Genomic DNA, 22,013 nt, shown 5'->3' with positions numbered 1-22,013 from the left:
TAACACACCATTTTAAAGCAATTATACTCCAATAAAGAGGTTTTTAAAAAAATCTATAAATAGTACTACAGTATGACCCAGCAATCCCACTACTGGGCATATACCCTGAGAAAACCATAATTCCAAAAAAGTCATGTACCACAATGTTCATTGCAGCTCTATTTAGAATAGCTAGGACCTGGAAGCAACCTAAGTGTCCATCGACAGATGAATGGATAAAGAAAAGGTGGCACAAATATACAATGGAATATTACTCAGCCATAAAAAGAAATGAAATTGAAATTTTTGTAGTGAGGTGCACAGACCTAGAGTCTGTCATACAGTGAAGTAAGTCAGAAAGAGAATAACAAATATCATATGCTAACACATATATATGGAATCTAAAAAAAAAAAAGTTTCTGAAGAACCTAGGGACAGGACAGGAATAAACACGCAGATGTAGAGAATCAACTTGAGGACACTGGGAGGGGGAAGGGTAACCTGGGACGAAGTGAGAGAGTTACATTGACATTTATACACTACCAAATGTAAAATAGTTAGCTAGTGGGGAGCAGTTGCATAGCACAGGGAGATCAGCTTAGTGCTTTGTGTCCACCTAGAGGGGTGGAACAGGGAGGGTGGGAGGGAGATGTAAGAGGGAGGGGATATGGTGATGTATGTATATATATGGCTGATTCAGTTTGTCATACAGCGGAAACTAACACAGCATTATAAAGCAACCATTCTCCAATAAAGACATTAAAAAAAAAAAGGAGAAAGTATTTGCAGGTAACACTATTTTTAACTTAATATAAGATCACTTATCAATCTAAAAAATTCTCCACTAGATGCGAGAATTTCAGGTATTGTAATAGGGTAACATTTTTAGCAGAAGATCTTTCTGGTCTTCTTTAAAAATACCTTTTTCTCAGGGTATATGTTTGGAAACTGGAAAAAATCCATCTACATGAGGAAGACTGTTTAGTATCTCCCATCTGATCCTTCTCTGATACTACAAGGTATTGCTTCCTCCTACCACTTCCAGAGGTGTAACTTCTCCTTCTCCAGAACCCATAAGAAAGACAATGATTATATCGGTAACAACAATGGCTGATAAACTGTCAAGCTTTTTACATTTTTCATGCATTTAACTCTCACAACAAACACAAATGGGTAGCTGCTCTTTATTTCCCCTCATTTTATAGGTGTCCTAAACACTAAAATTACCAATTGTACTATGTACCAATTGTACTTTCAGAATTATTCTTGAAAGACTGTGGGTTCATTGTCTTAACTTCTTGTTCCTCCCAAGTGATATAATTTATTAATTTCGAACATGGCATTGGTTAGAGAGCCTTTTTCTCAGTAACACTCCAAAGTAAAAGAAAGAGATGCTGAAGGAGAAACAAAAAAGGGCAGACGGGGAAAGTGAAAAGCTCTGATTCCAAACTTCATGAAGTTCACAGTTGACATAGAGTCAGACCTTCTGATAAGAGAGCCTTTTTCCCTGGCTCCAAACCAGCAAGCAGGGTTTTGTTTTTGCTCTTTTCCTTCCAGGCTTTGCTGAGTATATGAATGTGCTCTCTGGAGATAACAACAAGGAAACTGAGCAGAATATGAAATGGCACGAAGAGGAGGGCTATGATGTCCGATTTTATTAAACAAAATATTTGAAGTATATCTATTTTTGATAGAAGTATTTTAGACTATTTCAGAGAAATATGCTCTTGTACTGACTCATGGTTTGTATATGTCGTACACAGTTGTTTAAGCTAGGTGGAAAGGACTTTTAATGTAAGCCATGAACCATTGCTTATAACCGGAAACTGGGCAAATAAAATCTCTTTAATACCAAATATGGTTTAGTACCAAATTCGGTTAGAAAAAGGATATATCTTCACAAATTTTGAATCTATGCAGTTTTTGGTTGGTAATGATTCTAATCCAGTCATATGAAGCGTCTATTGGGGTCATTTCCACTGTCCTTGGAGTCATTAGCATATGTTGAATAACTCCTGAAATACTGGGAAGTAGTATGATTTAAAATTGTACTCCTTAACCTTTGCACTAGAGGGAAAGATAAGAAAAGAAAACCCAAGAATCATTTATTTATCACTATATACATAAATATTTTATGTGAGACATTTGTTCCCTCTAATATTGAACACGGTAGCTCAATTTATATATGAACTTTATTATCAAGCGTGTAAAAATTTCTAGTGGACATAAAATGTTTAGCAAGCAAATATAAACCATTAAAATGATAATTTTTATCTTTGTCAAACCAAGTTAAAATTTGCATATGGAAATCAATAAAGAATAGAAAAGGTAGTGTGACATTATCTTGTGCTTATCTGTGAAATATGTATGTAGCTTATTAGGCAGTATTCATTCTTTCTTGGGAAAGTTAAGTGTGCCAATTGTTCTCATATATATTAATAAAATGAGAAGGGAAAAGTACAAATTAACTGCTACGTTCATCTCCGTTTTAACTTTCTCTGAGTTTATGATTCTAACCACCTGGTTCATTAGTCCCAGAAAAGTTGGATTTAAAAAAAGTTGAAAAAGAAAAAGGGAATACATATACTGAACACATAGTACATACAAACACAGGAAACTGAAGCTCAGAGAGGTTACAAAACTAGTATAAGACCATACAGGAAGAAAGCAGCAGAGCTATGAATCAAAAATAGGCCCTTTGTTATTCTAAAACTGTGATTTAAAAAAAAATTCTTATTATAATTTAAAAATAATTTACTTCTTTGAAAACTTCACCATGATGAATGTAAGGCAGGCTAGTAAGAGCAGAAAATGAGGACAGTGATATCTGGTAAGACGTTTGATAACATTAATTATTACTAGCTAATATTTATTGAATCACGACTACAAGTCATGTATGTACCAAACTGCTTTACAAGGACGATCTCCCTTGATTCATCAGCAAGAGAATGAATAGGGATTATTTTTATACAATTTTACAGATGAAGTAACTAAAGCTTAGAGAAGTTAAGAAACTTGACCAAAGTCAGAAAGGTAAGTACATGTTAGGGCTCAGATTAGAAACCAGGCACTGTGATTCCAGAGTCAGAACTTTTAGATGTTGTGCTGCATCACTAAATCATAGTTCCCTGAATCAACTAAAATCAAAGGAATAAGGAAATGGGAAACTTTCTATTCATCCATATGCTGTGTTTTTTCAGCAAATTAGAACCACTTCAAAGATACCTTCATCTGGTGATTTGCTTGAGTACAGTGCTGACAACTAATTTTACATAAGGAAAATAAAAACCAGCACATCAGAATGAGAGTATAGATGCTATCATGCCAGATAGCATCCAGTAGTGAACGATCATTACCCAAGGTCTAATGACAATTATCCAAGCAGAAATATTCTAAAAGATCATCTGCGTGAATAATTTCATTCACTTTATTTATTTTAAAAAAAAACAACTTACAACATTTGCCGTCTATTATGCTGTTAGTTTAAATAGATACCTGTCAGCTCCTTGCCTTGGAACCATTCTTAAAATAGGAGTTGAATGGCTGATTTGTTACCTAGTCTCCATCACTTACTAGTTCTGTGCAATCAGGTAAGTCATGTAGCCTTTCTGAGTCTGCTTCATCATGTGAATATGGGGCCAATAACAGGACTACTATGTCTTGCAGGTTTTTAAAGATAAGTATCAAATGAGAAAATGCATGGAAAAACACTTTGTAAGGGCTTTAAACCTTAGATATTATTATTGTGTTACGGACTCCCCACTGTTGAAGTATGTAGTTAGAAGGTTTGATCTGGCACATATACATGAGACAGCTGGTGTGAACTAAGGGTGCCACTTGGACCAAGAAATAGAACAAAGCTAATTGGCTACACAGGGACGCAACTCATGTCCTTAGCCTCATTAACTCTGTGCTCTACTAACTAAGCACAGTGTTACTCACTCAACCTACCTTTCATGAGCCTGGCCGTCGTCTGGGCATTGATGATAGAAACATAAGTGACCATGATCTCTGTCCTCAAGGAACCTTCTAGCATGGAACAGCAAGCAGATGAGTAAATTAATAGTTAACTACTTTATGATCAATTAATGCTATAATAGAGGTTTATAAAAGTGCTAAGAAGGCCCAGAGAAGAAAACTACCAATACTGACTAGGAAAGTATGGTATATGCTCATCTTGTTATCGAATTTGTTGAACCTAAAATTTTTATACCTTAAAACACTTAAGTGTACTTATATCTACATGTCAATTAATTTCCTCATTTGGAAATTTCAAAGGTACATTTTTTTTCTTTCTCTTTCTTCCTTCCTCCCTCCCCCTTCCTCCCTTCCTCCCTCTTTTTCTTTCTTTCTTTCCCTTTCTTCCTTTCTTTCTTTCTTTCTTTCTTTTTCTTTCCTTCTTTCTTTCTCTGTTTCTATCTTTCTTTTTCCTTTCCTTCCTTCCTCCCTCCCTCCCTTCCTCCCTTCTTTCCTTCCTTCCTTCCTTCCTTCCCTCCTTCTTTCCCTCCGTCCTTCCTTCCTTTCCTTGTTTCTTCTAAACAATGAATGTTTATTATATTACAGTTTCTGTGGGTCAGAATTTCAGGAATAACTTAGCTGCTGGGTATTTCTGCCTTAGGGGTTCCTTTGGTGGTTTCATTCAGCATGTCAGAAGGGGCTGTAGTCAGGTCAAAGCTTGAATGTGGCTATAGAAGTTCAGCTTTCATAATAGCTCGTGCACGTGACAGTTGGCAGGAAGTCTCAGTTCCTATCTGGCTGTTGGCAGGAGACCTTAGTTCCTGACCATGTTGGCTTTCTCCTGGGCTGCTTGAGTGTCCTCATGACATGCAGCTAGCTTCTCCCAGAGTGAGCAAGAAAGAGTGGGCAAAGGAAATCTGCAGTACCTTGTGTGACCTGGTCTCTGAAGTTACACAGTTACTTCTGCTCTAAGGTACAATTTTTAAGTGATCCATAATTAAATGGAAACCATTAAAAGCAGAACTTAGTGTGTGCTTTGCTATCATGAAATCAACATTTTGCAGGTATTTCCAAATTGCACTGGGTGGCTTATTCCAAAATATTTGTTCCCCTGTGTATTATTCAGTTACACAGAGCTAGAAACAACAGCTTGCTATTTTAGATGTAATCATGTTTTTGTCCTCAATCATCTTGACAGTTAATCAATTTTACCAGTTCATTTGAATGGATACAGAGAGCCAACGACTGGTCACAGTTTTTTAAAAATAGTGAGGTCTAGTGATTGGCTCCCAGTTCCCTGAAATAAAGAGCGAGGTTTTCTAGAAAGCTGAAAATACAATTCAGTGCACACAAGTTTGATTTATGCTTTTTCAAGAATTCCTTTGTTGCTTAAAGCCAGGTGCACTGGCAATAACAAAACTATACAAGAGTGGCCCTTTTACTTCATCCTTTTGGCTTCGTCAAGCTTTACTATCAATAAAAAATGACCATTGATCCAGACAGCTTGCTTTTCTCCCACCTGAGACATAAATGAGGCAAATGATCTGGCCCAGCTTATGTCCTGGGACGTGGGAGTTGAATAGTACCCTCGACGTTTTATTCCTCCTGAAATTACAGCTGGAAGACTTAGAGGAAAACATGATCTTATTGTCTTAATCAATCTGTGAATAAGTTTTGGGGTGTGTATATGTGAAGTTGTAAGTATATATATGGAAATCAATCGTTTACTCTCCTGTGTTGTTTAATGTCACTAATCCAAGAATTTGAAAAGCTCTTTGCAGAAATGACTGTGTTTTATTGATAAGCATGTGCAGGACTCTAACTCAGTGCTGCATTTATATCATTGTGATTACACATTATTCAAATCAGATACCCAGCAGGTGAAAACTACCCAACAAGCACCTAGGAAATTCTATTAGGAACTGTGGTGTCCTTGCAGGTCAGTGAAGTCATCAAGCTCTGTCACTCTTTCCAGTAGTGACCTATTTTATTAGCAGCTGGTATCCCTCAGACACATGATTCCTGCCACTTTCAGAGATGTAAACAATTTCCATTTTGAAATATGTAACCAGAATGCTGATGATTAGACTTAAGCAGTACATTTATCAGAACACACACACTGGCTTTGGAGCATTCGTCTTAAAAACAGACTGATGATCAGTAACCCTGTTGTTATTTCCTCTACGAGTGTATTTGAATTAGAGCAATATTTTTCACACCTCTTTTCTTTACACTGCATAACACATTCTGGAGACCATTCAGGGTTAGGATCCTCTTGTATTTCCTTCTGTAGGTTTAAACATTTAAAACACTGACATTATACCCCAGTTTACTGAGGACTTACATATATTGTACTATGCTGGGTACTGGGGGCTCTCAGCTGGGCATAGCCTCAGCACTTTGTTCTGGGTATTGCACACTAGAAAAAGAAGAAAAGAAGACTCTGAATAGGTGTTTCTTTCCTCTGTGTATTGAAGGGCACTCTCAAAAACTGTGTCTTGACTAGCCTGAATTTTTCTGTATAAAAAAGTCATGGTTTGCCTTACAATCTACTTTCAGGTCTAAGAGTTTTCCTTTCCTACTGTTGAGTGCTTAAAACCCTGGGGCAGCTGAGTTTTGTCCTGGCAGCCACGCTGGTGGCTGCTGAAGGTGGGGATCACACTGCCCCAGTGTTTGCCCCCCGATGCAGCTCATTAGACCTTGAGCAGCTGCTCAAGTCTATTAATAGTCACTTAAGCAGCAGGTTGAGGAAGCTGTGCTGCTGTGAGCTAAAGGTGGGGCTGAGAGCTGGGAGTGGGAAAGCACTTGGCTACCAGCACCTGATACATACATTGTGTTAAATTTCGGGACAATTTTTTAAAACAGTCATAGAGGTATTATTTGGTTGTCATATATAGTCAATGGAGTGTGTTTGGCCACAGGTTTAGCCAAAACTGTGATATCAAGGTTAACCATTCATTTCGCTGGCAGCTATTGTAGAGTAAATATTTCGGCAAAGTAGAGTCAATTGTAAAGTTGGTCAAGGAATATCCATCCTTAAATGTATTGAAAAATGACACACACATCTGTCTGTGTTTCTTATACTGGTTGATCTCGGCTGATAGTCGACTGTTCTTTCGTCCTGGAAACATCCTCCTGTTTTCTAAAAAGCTGAGAAAAGTAAATAGAAGTAAGCCAGCAGACCAGATGCAACTTCAAACCTACAGATTATTCCAGGACTTGAGCTTCTCTAAGGCTTTATTTTAAGATCCAGTACTTTTTTGTGTTTGTTTCAACAGGAGGGTTAGAGGATAGAAAATGCTTTATTGATGGAAAGTGGGAGCTATTACTCCCCCTACCTCCTCTGCTCTGCAAAACTAAAAAAGAAAGCAAGGCCATTCAGTTCCTAGCCAGATCTGTAAAATGCTCATATCAAACGGGAAGGCAGTCTTTCTAAGTGAGAAACAAAACCTTTGGATCATTCTAAGTTATCTACCATTTCCCACTTTGTGTATTTGTCTTTAATTCAGATTTTTGAGGATTTAATTCAAATGGCTTTCCACACATTAAAAAGAAGAAGACCACCTGGGATGAGATCTCAGCATCTCCTCTCTCTAAATAGGGTGTTCTGTTAGTTGTCTTTTGGTGGCTAATTGGGAATTACACTCTGCGCACTGTACTTTTCATGATTCCGAGCACAGCTAACCTCATCTAAACCAGTAATTATTACATTATCTCTGTTATAAAAGAGGCTGCAAACGAGGCTAGCAGAACTGGCCATACGATTGTCTCCTAGGTCATCACTCAGCGATACAGGGAAAATTAGGCTGAGGAAGCGCCAGCATTACAGGCGTCTTCCCCAGATATGAAGCTGCGCCCCGCACAGTTAGTTGTCAGTGCGGTGGTGACGGCCACACCTGGCAGCGGCCACAGTGCATCTCCTGCGAGCAAGGGCTGTGGCTCAGCTCGGAGGAGCTGCTCTGTGCAGCGGCAGCGGCAGCGGCAGAGGGAGCCGAGGCGCTCTGGGTAGAGGAGGCTGGGGCAGCACGGTGGCTGTGCTGCATTCCCCAAAGCAGCGGCCGAGGCAGCGCTTGGGAAGTTCCCAGCACGCACTCAGCCTTGCTGCTCCTGCCCCTCAATTGTTGATGAACCCGGGCGCTCGTCGGCGCACGGGAGACAACCCCTCTGGCTTTCCTAGAGACAGAGATGAGAAACGAGCTGCTGAAGGAATTTGGCAATGAGGAGAGTGAAAGGCAGTTTGGCGCCAGCAGCTAAGTTGTAAAATTGCTTTGCAGGCTGCCCGGAGAGCACGAGAGAATTGACAAGAACAGACACCGTTGCAGCCCACAGGCATGCCTGACTGCACTTGAGTCGGATCGCTAGGACGCAGCCTCCGCTTCAACTATTTGTGGCCGAAAAAAAGGAAAGGAGACTAGAAACGGCATTGCAAGTGGTGTTCCTGAAAGGAAAACACAGGCGCTCCAGAAGGAGGGGAGGAACAGCCCAGCTGGTGTGTGCATTTTTTTTTAAAGGAGAATCCCTCAGGTATGTTCTCTTTTCCCGGTATGCGCTGCCTCATCTGCATGTGATTTTTGTGTCTGTCATTTCTGGTCGATTCTTTTTATCTGCACTTTGAAGAACAACCAGGGGGGTTCTAGTGTAGTAGATGATTTTTAAACGCTCAGCTCTCCTGTGTTTGTAATATGGTTGGTTCTGCTGAGGATCATAGACTTCTCAGGTACTGTTTTATTTTAAATGCAGAATGATAAATGATTGCTTAGTTTGTGCTCAACTTTCGGGGGAAGATCTGCTTAGGAAAAAACAAGGCTGCAATAAAAGGCGAGGACATTTTCTAATCCCTTGGGATTTGGGGGAAAAATTAGAGCTAAACAGAAAAGTTGAGGACTTCTTAGAAGGGGTTAAAAGCCAAGGTGTCATAGACTAGCATTGTTGTCACCCAGGTGTTTTTCCAGCTCAGCATCCAGTCTGGAGCAAATTGAGCTTGACCAGTGGTTTTGCATTTCGAGCTGTTGATCAGTCCTTCAAGATGAAGATACTGCAGATTTGCTTTCCAGAGATGAACTGCTTAAATTGTGTACTTGGTTCTGTTTTACAATTGCTCTATCCTGCTGAAGGAGGCAATCTAAAAAAAATCCCTCACTCCAACAGCTTGAGTAAACCCTAACTTCTGCAATTACATCATCGATGTACTTGTATAATAGAGAGAAAGACAGATATGGCAACAGTAGTAATGTTGGCTGCTTTTAGTACCTAGGCTGAGATGACAAAGCTCAAAAGTCACTTTTCCTCATTAGGATTTTCAAGGAAAAAAGGAAAGAGGTGGGTGGGTACCACACATAAAATGAGTTTTCGAAAATACTCTGCATTTCTTTAAAAAACTAAGAATGTAAGTTTATCTCATTTTGAATTAATAATAAATGGAGTGCTTTAAAAATAATCTTCACATCTTTTACACTTCAATACAGTATTTTCAAAGAAGTAGGTGAAATTGGTAGTACATTATACATAAGTGTATTTAAATTCAATGAGCTTTACTAGAAGAGAGAAATGAGAATGATCAAGTTTGCTACTTTTTTTATATATCAAAGTATTTTATAGATTTTTAAGTGTTTTGTTAATACAGAGGGTTCCTGCCAAAGCTCTAGGACACTGATTTTTAATTATTGGTCCTACTTTATTATGATTTAAAAGTACAAATGGAATAGAAATAAATGGGATTTAAATTATAATGTATGCATATTGTGAAGTAAATCACCACCCTGCTCTTTTAAAACTAAAATCTCATTTTTGCCAAATCGTAGCTGTCTGGAGCACTGACTTGGGCCATATAGCAAAATGAGGAAATCAGTTGTTTTGAAATTCCACACGTTACTATAATAACAATATCAAAACATGGTAAGCAACTACCAGCAATTCCTGGGCCAGAAGAGTGATCTGGAAGATGGGCAAAAAGTTGAATTTATGTTCATTAGTAAGGTGTGGAAAAAATTGTGTATTTCTTCTGTGTTGACATCTTATAATATGGGGAGCATTATAATATCTGTAGATGAAACACTATAGCAACAATACAACAGTAATTTTACTGAGTCCATTAAATGATTATTTTTTCAAACTAATGAATAAACTAAGATAATTTAAAAGAATATTTGAACTTTTCCTTTACAAAGTTACCTTTTCATACTACAATGGAACTCTTTTGAGAAAGTAATTTTAATAGAATTGTGGACTTGGATTTGAAAATGGATAAGCAGATATGGTTTATTTCCTAGCATCTGATTATTAGCTGTTAGACTATAGAGACTTGGTAACTTCTTCCAGAAATTGTCATTAGCAAGTGATTCAGTAAATCCATGCCCCCATGAATTATGAGGTAAACGTGTTAGATAAGCCTAGAGAATCCACTTTCCATGTGCCTATTATTAACAAAGTAAAGTGTTTCCCTTTCTAGGCCATCTAACCCCTTTCTGTGGTGGCTAGTCTTTGAAGCAATAAAGTAAGTGTGTGATGCACGGACCTACTTGCTTCAAAGCCCATGGAACATTGTAAACAGATGACAACTGTGGTGATTCCCTTTTCAAAGACAGATTATATGAAGTGTGTGTGTGTGTGTGTGTGTGTGTGTGTGTGTGTGTGTGTGTAAGGGTCAGTGGAGAAGAGAGTAGCCTTTGCGTCTTAGCTGATTTAGGGCAAATCTGTGATTTTGAATATCAGTACATTTTTGGTATGAAAATATCTTTTTCCCAGTACTCCATGCACTTTCATTTCTATTGACCTACTCGGTTAATGCAATTCGTACACCTACTGTGAGTTTTCTGAGGCATTCTGCCACCTGTACATTGTCTTACACTTTTAATACCATCACCTGTTATTCCTTCTTTCCAACCCATTCTCTTCACTATGGAAAAACTTTCTCCAGAATCTTTGAAACGTGAGAATCATCTTCCCACCAGAAAAAAATTTTCAGCCAGAAATTTTGAGGATTGAAAAACACATGCCGAATTTATTTCTAAAACACACTTTTACAGATAGAAAGTCACTTTCTAATGATATTATGGTTTATACCTAATATCAACTTGTTTGATACCATACAATTTAAAACATCATTCAGACAATAATTGTAAAATCAAGGCATTTGTATCTGTTGTTATTATTGCTATTGTTACAAATCCTTCTGGATCTTAAATTTTCTGTGCTTGGATGGCTAAGCTCCAATTCCCTTCTAGCTTAAAAAAAGGGGGGTGGGTTTATTAATAGCCCTCTCAGTCTGTAGCTTTTGAGCAGGCAGAAGACTGAGCTCCCAGTTCCGTAATCTCTATGGAGATAATGATGCCACAGCAGTGCTTGCTCAACTTGTCTTTTAAGGCAGAGTTAGGAGGACAGGTGGTGTTCTAGCCTCAATATCAAAAGTCTTCCAGAGGAGAAGTAGAAATGAAGACACACAGTCATTTCTCTTTCTCTTGTGAAAATGATACTAGGGGTATATATGTTTCCTATCTTTTGCATATCCTAGTTATATTGTATAGTTTAGCCTCAGCATATACAAATTACTGTAATGTTGATATGGGAGAATATTTTGTATTATTTTTTCTATATAGAGAATTAAAATATTTGGTGGATATAAATGCTGGTTAGTAAGAAATAAACTCAACATTAAAAATTGTTGAGTCTTTGGTCAATTTTTTTGTCAAAATTGTCAGGATTCTCAAAGTATTAAAAAAAAGTAATCAGAGAAGATGGGTTTCTCTCTAAAATAGTTTCTTGTTTCCCTTAGACTTTTACAAGCTCATTTTTGGTCTGTCTCTATTCCCAATAGACAATCTCCATTGGCCCAATTCCTACATAAAACACCTTTTTTTTTTCCTGAGCATTCTGGCTCTTGAAAATCTGGGTGCAACATGTCTTGTTGGTAGACAAAAAGTGTTTTGCATGGAAATATTTTGTTTTATGTATTGTAGAAGTTTGAAATAACCTACTCTAGTATCTTTTCCAGGCTTATTATACCTAAGGGGAAAAAAAAGAAAAAGAAAAGCTGTCAGAAAGGGATGACTATTTTTATCGTACTGACAGGTGGGAAGAATTGATGACTTAGGCACTATCACTGAGGCGTGTTTCTAAGACAGGACACTGTTGACCTGATCCTAGAAAAACTGGAAGAAGAGCAAACGTGATTTGCATCATGTCATTGTGAAGTGGCACATAACTGAGAAAACCTAAACAACTGCTTTGTTTACCAGAACTACTTAGTAAAAATTGCTAATCAGATAAAGATAGAGAATTAATGCACACATTCTAACGAGAGTCCATTGCTTTTTGCTATCTAGGAGAAAATACTGGTATTGGTCAAATCCAATTTCAGCCTCCAGCTGGCTGGGTAAACTCGGGCTGTCATTTCCTAGCTTTGGTTTCCTCATCTGTAATGGAAGACTTATTTGATGCTCCTGAAGACTCAGTTCTCAGACTTAGAAATTGTACAGAAGCTATGTAATGCAAACTCTGTAGGTTTGACTCCATTTGAAATGTAGCTGCAGAATTACTTGATTCTAATTTGCTTCTCCTGAGGCTAGAGGCTTATAAATATCATCTACCTGCCTGAGAAGCTGAAAAAGTGGTACGAATCCTTTTAGGACTTTTAAGAAGTCCGACAGCTTGTTTTCCTTCAAACAATTAGGCAATGATAAGTATTGTCTTATTCATATTCCATGTAACTGCGTATTTTGTATAAGGCCCTGTATTTGTGAGTCATAAAATATTTGCTGCAGCTTTGATAGACGTTGAAATGCTGCCATTTTGTACAAGAAACAAATGGTATTTGGGTACTTAGAACGACTTTGAGTTGTTCATAGAAGAGTTTTGTTGAGAGGTTTTAAAAATAAAGTGAGTGTACATACTCTACTTAAACATTTGAATAGATTGACTCTCTCTCTTTCCAGCTGTCTTCCCTTCTGGATGGGCATACTCATGAGAACATGCTAGAAAGAAGGGGGCTGTGGTGCTCTCTCATGGCTGAAGGGAAAACAGGAGAATTTATATTTCCTTCTTAATTTCCAAAAAGGTTGATTGGCAGGAGGCAAAATATGTAAATTAATTTCATATATGTAAAAATTAAAATTCAATTCTAGTTACTTCTTAGAAAGCAATCCATAGGATTAGGAGACCATGTTAAATACCTAATCAAGTGTCACAATATTCCTGGACAGTAGGTGAAGAACGTTTTTTTCAAATAGTAAATAATGAGACATATAAAGCTTGATGAATAAATACAACAGGTTACAATAAACACAGAACATCAATAGCTGTCTTCCTCCACTTAGCCTTGAGTTGGAGTGTTCTCTTGATCCTCTCTGTCTACTCTCTGTCTCGGTGAGCTGAATTTATTTAGTGGCCTGTACTACCTCATTGAGAGGAATTACACTAAGGTGTCCCACCAAAGTCAAGAGATTCACCTCCTCTGCTTTCCCCCAAACAGCTCCTTTTCCTGATTTTTTCCTCAGTCTCTCAGGCTCAAATCTCAAGTCATTGTCACTGCCTTATACTTCCTCATGACCCATATTCAATTACTCATCAAATCTTCTTTTCTCTTCTGTATATCATTTCCAGGCATGTATTCGTTCCTTCCCCTATTGTCACCACCTTCAAGTTCTTATTGCTTTATGACCAGGATACTGCTCTAATCTTCCAGTTCTGTCTGTGATAAGCCTCTCCTCTGAGCATCTGTTCTGCATACTACTGCCAGATTCATTGTCCTAAAAAATGCCTTGACCATGGCACATGTCGCTCACTCCCTGCTCAGAAACTTTCAAGGACACCACATTGTATATGAAATGAAGCCTCGACTCCTTAGTGTGGAAAAAAGACACGTTTCCCAAGCACATCCCAGATTGCCTTTTTCAGCTTTACCTTCTGATCCCTGACCCAGTCTCTGCCCCAATTAAACAGATTACTCAGAATTTCCACATACTGAAATTTTATACAATTCCATAGTACTAAATTATTTGCATCATTCATTTACTAATGCATCATATACTTTCTCACGAGATTTCACCTTTGGTCTTGACCTATAGTTTAAACCTATTTTGTTGCATGTAACTTGAAAAAAAAAATTCCTAGCAAGGCTATAAACACATCAAGTATCTGTAAACTTTGGCAAGTTACTTAAAATTTCTGCATCTTAACTTTTCAACTAGAAAATAATGGCACCATAAAGAGGATTGCTTCATAGAGTTTTCATGAAGATTAAATAAATAATATAGATTAAATGTCCAAGGAATACTGGCTACTCTTAATTGTAATTATGTTCATCTTGCTCACTAACTTGTATATAAAAGGGGGGTGCTCAGTAAATTTGTTTGCTTTTATATTTAATTTGAATTCTGTAATATCAGTTATTAGAGAAAAAGACTAGTAAGGGAAGGAGAGAGGCTGGTATACAAAGTAGGAAATAACAGCAAAAAAGTAAAGTCAGAAGGGAATATTCAAACCTCTACTGTGACTTAAGATAGTAATTTCTTCAGCAGTTACATTTAGAACAAATTGGAATAGCTTTGGACACCCAAATTTTTTTTGAAATCAAAGGCCCTGAGATTCTCACATTCTTATGTGTGTTTTCCATGGTATCAAGAGGCAGCAAATACTAGTTATTTTCTATATTACAGAAGGTATGGGTTTCATGAAGAGTCTACCACTGTAAAATAGTCCTGAGGACAAGAAGAGAGATTAGCCTATGACCAGTGACCCTGATTTATTCTCACTGTTTAGAGGTGTGAGTTTAGGAGACACTCAGTAACTCTAAGGTAAATGTCAGGATCTAGTACCCGTGCAGCTCATGAGCATAAACACTGAAAGGCAGAAGTGTAGCTTCAAGAGAGGTGGAATACAAACAGTTAAAAACAGGGGAGTTGCCTGCCTGACTTTATCTAGGTCAGAACCTTGTCCCAGTATAAGTCCAGGTCAACTCCCTGTGTTGTGTCTTCCTGTTCTTGATCAGGGGTTCAGAGATTAAGTACTACTTTTTCAGTTTGGTGTTTCTAGTAACAGTACTTTCCTCATTGGCTCTATGCCTCATATCCCCCTTCATTTCCTTTGATCTTAATCTTCCCCTTTTAACTTCAGCTAATAATCTAGGATGCGGTCTACCTCTCTCCTGTTTAGTCCTGTGGTACACCCAACTTGTGTCCACTGTATTGGTCTTTACCATCCTGGCTTCTGCTTTATGGCATCCAGCTCCCAATGGATTCAGCAATAGACACAATTATATAAAAAAGTCCAGGGAATTCCCAGTGGTCTTTTTCAGTTTTCTAGAAGGAATTCTTAGAGTATCTGTTTATTCCAAGATGGGAGGCAGTATGGCTGATTACACACAGCTGTTTTTACTTGTGACATTTCATACTGGAGAAAAATTTCCCCCGACAGAGTGAATGAAGAGTCTGAGTAAAACCTGCACTGAATTCCTTGATTGATCTTGAAATCTCTAAATTTCTCCATAATGATGGTGACAGGAAGGAATGTCAGTTAGGAGCGGCAAAGTGTGGCCAACTCTAGAATCTATGGAGAGAAAACTTGAGGCTGGCTTTGTAAGTTTTCCTTGAGAGTTACTGGCTTTTATATTACCTTCCTCTTAAGACCCTTGACACTATAAGCCTGGATTAATTTCTCTCATAGTCAGTTCTAGTTGTCTGCCCTTCCGGCCCTACCCACAAGCTAATATTTACTGATTTTTGTGTTTGGAATATAAAGCTTTCTTCCGTGAAAATGGAAAAGTTGTCTCTTAGAAAGCAGAAATTTTTAAAGGTCTACAAGATGTGACACAAATTTCAAATGTCAAATGTAATTAGAATTATAAGACTCTAGATATGGTTTTAAAAAAGCTATAGGAGTACCAAGAGAGTACTTGTCAAAGTACTTAAAAGTTCGGGTTGCCTATTTTAAAATTATTTCTCAGTTAATCCACATATTGTCTCCCTTTTCTTTGTGAACTCCAGCTCTTAGTTCAGTTATCTAAAATGGCTTGAGGACAGATGATTTACTGTAGTGCTTAATATCAGTTGAAAATGGACCAAAAAAGAAAGACTGTTCATATTTTCTTGCAAAAGATGTGTTACTGTATGTCTGTGAATATTAATGAGTGATAAAACCAAGCAATCTGTAATCTAATGGAGAGATACTGTGACCCCTTTTTCATCGAGAGTTCAAACGCTAGCGAACAATTAACTAATTTGTTGCAGTTTCTTTAGAACCAGGATAGATATAATAGATACTTATAGGTGATAATACTATTTAAACATTAAGATATCTTATGTTTGCAATATTGTACAAAATGATAAATGTACAAAATGGTATATATTCATTGTGATGGCATGGAAGATTCTCAAGCCTTCCCCTTAGCACTTTCTATATTATAAGATGTTAATTTATGCTTATCATAATTGGCCTTTATTTAATACATTTTAATTATTTGAAATTGTTGAGTTTGTCATTTTCTATTTAGTTAAATAGCACAGTGACGAGAGATGGCTGTCTGGATAACTAGGATCCTAGTTATTTGGTTTGGGAGGTAGTTGAAATGACCTTTGGAATGTAAGTTAACCCCTTTGTAGATTGATTATTAACACCGAGGGAACTGTTATGTCCCAAGATCAGAGACTTAGATCTCAACACATTATCTTTGTGAGGAAAAAAAATGGTCATAAAGAGAGAGAGAAAAGAAATTACTGTTATGCAAAATCCATCTCTTTTCCCAGAAAAGCAATTGAAAGCCAGCATTCTCGTGAAGGGAAACTAGAACATTAACTCCATGCCTGAGAGACAGTACACTTTTCATATTTCTGAGTACCAGCAGGTTTATCTTAATTACACTTTACTTAGATTACTACTGAAATTAGTCTGTGTGTCCTGAGGCCTCAGCAGGTGGCTCTGGAAAAAGGTGGGGCAGGAGTGTCACAGACAACAGGAGAAAGTCAAGCTTGGGTTCGAAATATGTCCACAAAATGCACATTTCAGAAATCCCAGCACACCAAGGTGACTGTGTTTACATTTTCTCTTCTTGCTATATGCCTTAGGCCGCCTGAGGGACAGCTCTTGTATCTTCCTGATTGAGAGATGTATATCCTGCCTCTTGAGCGGCTGCCTTTGTCCTAATTAGACAAGCTATACAACATTTATAGTCTAGGGGATTCCTTCTGGGTTAATTACAGAGCTGTGAGCAGCTTTTGCAGAAATGAAGCAAGGTGAGTTTCAGACAAGATGCGTCTGTGTGGTTTTAATGTGTAGTGACCTGTGCAGAGGACGGACGACTTGGCTTTTCTGAACCCTCTCTCCCTCACCATCTAGTCAGGTCTGAATTTCAAGTGCTTTTCTTTTCTATTCTTCACAGGACTGTGAGCTCCTTGAGTGCAAGGCTTGTGCCATTTTTATCCTCACTGCAAAACTGGTAGAATGCTTACATATATTATTTGCAGAGGAAAGAAAGACCTAGTAAGTGAAAATGGTTCTGATGTGATACGATACAGCAATTTCCTGCGTTTGAGATTATTAACAATAAAAGATAATGGCTAAAAGAGTTTTTCTTGGTATCTCCTCTCAAAAAGAGGGGATGATATAGGTTATGATTATTGATCAGAGAGAATATTCCAGGCAGAGTGAATGTTGTGGGTCAAGAGGAAATAACAAAGTAATGAGGGGAGGACAGCAAGCTGGTTTTGCTGCTATTTAAGAAGGCTTTGGGCAGTTTGGTAGACTCTACAGAAGGAATGTGAAAATGGTAAGTAGAGGACCTGCCATCAAAAGCTCTTACATCTATTGGGAGAGGGAAACTTAAACCCAAATTATTATACAAAGAGCGAATTAAGGGTAGGCTGCCAAAGTTGCGAATGTGAATGCAGGCTAAGTATGAATTACAGGTGGAAGGAATGAATTGTAAGACTCCCCATTGCAACAGTAACGGTCTGATGAGGAAATGAAAGTACATTCTATTCAAGCAAAAGGTTAAGAGATATGTTGGCAGAGAATATATGGTGAGGACTGGGGCTGTGGGGAGGTCTGAATTTCATGGAGTAGGCATCAAGGAGTCACTTTTTGGGTGGAAGTGGGTTGGAAAGAAAATACTATTGTTTATTGCTTGCTTAATTAATTCTCCCTGTTTATTCTGATCTTACAGAGGTCAGAGACTGTTGGTGTTTTCCCCACCATTGTGCACCCCAACTTAGTGCAGGTCACAACACATAGCTAGTGTTCAATAAATATTTGTTGGGTGAATGAATAAAGGGCTGATATCTTCACATTGTTAGTATTTTTAAAAATTTTGACTTCAAATCTAAATTTCTCAATAGATTCCTCTTGAATATATCTTTTACTTTTTCATCTTCACTAGTAGTCTATTCTGTGTAAAACACCATGCAAGTACTGGGGTTAAAAAGAATTGTCCTTCAAAGAAGAGGCTTGAAGCCTTATTATGGAGAGAAGACACAGGCAGGTACCATGCTTGGTGTGAGTAGAACATTAGACGATAAACTGAGCTGTTTCTTAATGTCAGCATATTGTTCAGTAGTTTGGAATCTGGTGAATAAGTAACTTCCCTCAAATTTGTGATCAGATATTTCTCACCTGAACACTATGGTTCAGTTTGCATTTATCAATGAAGGCAAGGTTATGCAACCTCAATTACAGTCTTGGAAAACTGTCAACAAATTCTGATTAACAACTACTGCTTAATTGTTAAAAAATATTAGGTAATCTTTCTGGTTCCTGCCTGAAATAATAGCCTGATAAGAAATTCAAGGATAAAAATACAAAAATAAATAATTAATTAATCATTAGTCCATACAATTCCTAAAGATAGCAGGGCAGGGCAATAGTCTTAAATTAAAACTGTAATTCCTCATGTTTCACGTATTTTGCCATTAAATTTATAGATTTCTTCTTTGGCAAACAGGATTTGTGCTTTGTTTATTATGCAATATAAAACCTGTTTTCTTTTTCTTTCTTTTTTTAACGGTTGAATACAAACACAACCCAAATACAAACTAGAGGGAGGATTATTTCTCACTATGTGTTCAGATATTCCTTAATTTATGCACCATATAGGTTTTCAAAGTATCTGCAAGCTAATATCAACGTTAAATTCTCTAGAGAACTAGCTTTTTGTCTTCTGGAAAATTGTGCTAAATATCTTTGTAAAGCAAGTATCAATCCATTGATTTACTTGCTTTTTAAGTATTAACTTGCTTATATTGATGCATAACTGGACCTTTTTTTGACAACAATGACAGCATGGTCACTCTGTCCTCTGTTTTTAAAAGGAGCTGTCCTAGGTATAGACATGTAATACTGTAATACCCCTGCATCTCCAGTTTGGTGGAGATCTCTGGAACTGTCATGATACGGAAATCAGGGAAAGAATTGGGCTAAAATGTCTAAGACCATATTCACGATTCTTTCTGATTATGAGCACTATCCCTAGCAGGGTAATGACGTAGGGATTACTTAATTGGGGAAGAACACGTAAAGGGAGAACAGACCAGCTTGTCCAGAAGGTAAACAAGCCATGACAACTCTGAGTATCTCTGCCTCCTCACCTTAACCCAATTCTCCTTCCTTTCCGCCTCCCTTCCTCCCTTCCTTCTTCCTTCCATTCTTTTCTTTTTCTAAATTTTTTTTGTCCATCTCTCTATTAAAACATGCCTGTTTTGTGTCTCATTTCCTTAGTTATTTGGAATGTTTTAAATTATTCCAAACATGTAGATAATTATTTCATGTATCCACAGAATCATCTATGAAAGCGAGACCATGAATAAAGAATAAATAAAGAATGATAGAGCTTTCAGGAGAACCCACCAAAAGATTAGGAAGTTTAATTGCAGAGCAGGAGGACAGGGGACTGCTTTGCCGTCTGCTGGCCATGAAATTGGTGACAGAACCCTAGCTTCTATTGGGATATTCATATTTGTTTATAAGGGGTTTATTGGAGGCATACCTAAGTGTTATGTAATAAAATTTGAGTCTTTTATTTTTAAAACTTTTCAGTAATGATATATGTACATATTTTTCTTACCTCATACCCTCTTGCAAAAATTGTAAGTTTTCTTTGTAGTTTTCTTTTTATTGTGTAAATGATTTAAGGTGAACATGTAGACAATGAAAAAAATAGTTTAAAGAAAAATAAAATAGGTGTGTTAGAAGTAACAAAGGACTTTTTATTTATTTGGTAAGATTTCAGGGCCATGAAGTTCTTTTGTTTGGAAAAATGGAAACAAAAACAATACAATCCTTATCCTTCTACCCCCAGAATACTGATGCTTTAATTGTGAGTCTAAAATTCTTCCAAGCATCCAAGAAAAGTACATAAGTTAGGTTGCACCAGTTAGTAACATCTATAGTCATCAGATTCTTTCCCAAAAGTTGCGGTAGATCAGCTAAGACCTGAGTAATTGGCTACTTGAGGTCTCGAGAGAGCGGGGCAGAAAAGGTGAACAAAGATGAGGCTAAGTTGTTGGGAACCGAAAATGTACACTTCACAACTTCGTATATTTAGGGCTAGGCATTTCTGGGCCCCTCAGTTCCAAGGCTCAGACCATCTGGCTGAGCGCTCTATCAGATGCTAGGAAACCTTTCATTTAGAATAGTGTTCCATATTTGGACTCAGCTAGGACATGAAGAATCTATCTTAGAGATGCAATTTCTAATACAGATCCATCATGAATTAATTTCTTAACTTCTGTACAATATATCAATACAATGCCTTTTCAGTAGAATATTTACTACATCTATATTTAGTATGTTCAGTAGTATATTTAAATGGATAATCAGGCAGTTTAAATTCAAATTATGTTCTCCCAGACATAAGTATTACTTTTTATATTTTGCCAATTATCTATATAAAAAAGTTATATAATGTGAAGGCTTTGGAATTTCATATTCTGTATTCAGATGTAGGCACTACCACTTTCTAGAATTGTGGTGTTAGGCAAGGTACTGAATTACGGCAAGCCATGGTTTCCTCCTCTCTATAGCAGGAATAGTATAGTACATTTTTTAGAGGATTGTTTCCATGATTTAATGAGATAACTTTTAAAATACTCAGCATAGTGCCTGGAACAGAGCAAGCAAATATTAAATGACAACTACTATTATTAATATTTGTTACCCATGAGCTGTCTCTGCTACTTACGATATATTGTGACAATAAAGAAAATATATTTTATAGACCTGGAGTCACATAATCTGAAGATCAAAACTAGGGCATATTTAGGGACAATGTGGAAACCTGTGAACTGGTGTCTGTGCCAATCCAGGAACCAAGACTCCCTTCAGCTGAGGGCCATTCCAGGGGTTGACTCAGGGGATGTGTACCTTGGTCCTGAAGGTATCACACTCTAGCATCCATTATAGTCTGCCCTGTGTGCCTCTCAGACACTCTTGCTTCATATCTCAAGTTAACCATCTGGGATAGCTTGCTGGTCTATTATCCCGGGGAAACTTACATGAACAAAGTTATTAGAATGAGCTAGAGCCCTAGTAATCGCAACTGCCCTGAAGACCACAACCCATCATCTTCCTCCTACACCTCACATTTTAGGTGTCTCCTACCAATGGCTAGCACTTCTGCTGGTCTAGCTGGCTTACCTCCTGGGGTGACCCAGATTATCATCCCTGAATGATCTGAGACCTCAGTCATCTTGCCATTCTTCTCCATTTACCATCAAATCTGGCAGGCGATTGTTAAGAGTTTCCTCAGTGGCTTTTCTGGATGCCAGATGTGTTCCTCCTTGTTTACATAATGTAATTTTGGCCCTACATTCTCCTAATGATCAGAGTCAATTCCTCCTGCCATAAGTTTAAAGAGACCGAATGGAAACCATATTTTAAAACTTCATAGTTCTTTCACTGTGTGTCCTAATAGAAGCAGTCCCACTCTTGGAGTCAGATGCTCTATAATCAGAGAAACCTAAGTTGTAGGGATGGGAAGTACACATATTCCAACTGGGACACTGAGAGTGATAATAAGCAGGGCCACTTCTTGGTTTCCAGACCCATGTATTCTATCTACTGGGGGCACAATACCGTGTGATGGTCATGGATTTAGA

General features: G+C 37.7%; 1 protein-coding gene across 1 annotated transcript in view; it reads left to right on the top strand.

The window, feature by feature from the left end:
• UNC13C (unc-13 homolog C) overlaps positions 1-22,013 on the top strand; it is a 739,526-nt gene that overhangs the window by 123,777 nt on the left and 593,736 nt on the right. The window contains exon 4 of the mRNA XM_079913745.1: positions 8,211-8,460. The gene's annotated coding sequence lies outside the window, so the exon portion shown is untranslated. The remainder of the gene's footprint in view (positions 1-8,210; positions 8,461-22,013) is intronic.

This window comes from Stenella coeruleoalba (assembly GCF_951394435.1).
Source record: "Stenella coeruleoalba genome assembly, chromosome: 2".
Classification (NCBI taxonomy): Eukaryota; Metazoa; Chordata; class Mammalia; order Artiodactyla; family Delphinidae; genus Stenella; species Stenella coeruleoalba.
Note: the sequence above shows the minus strand (reverse complement) of the source record. Positions and strands in the feature narration are given on the sequence as shown.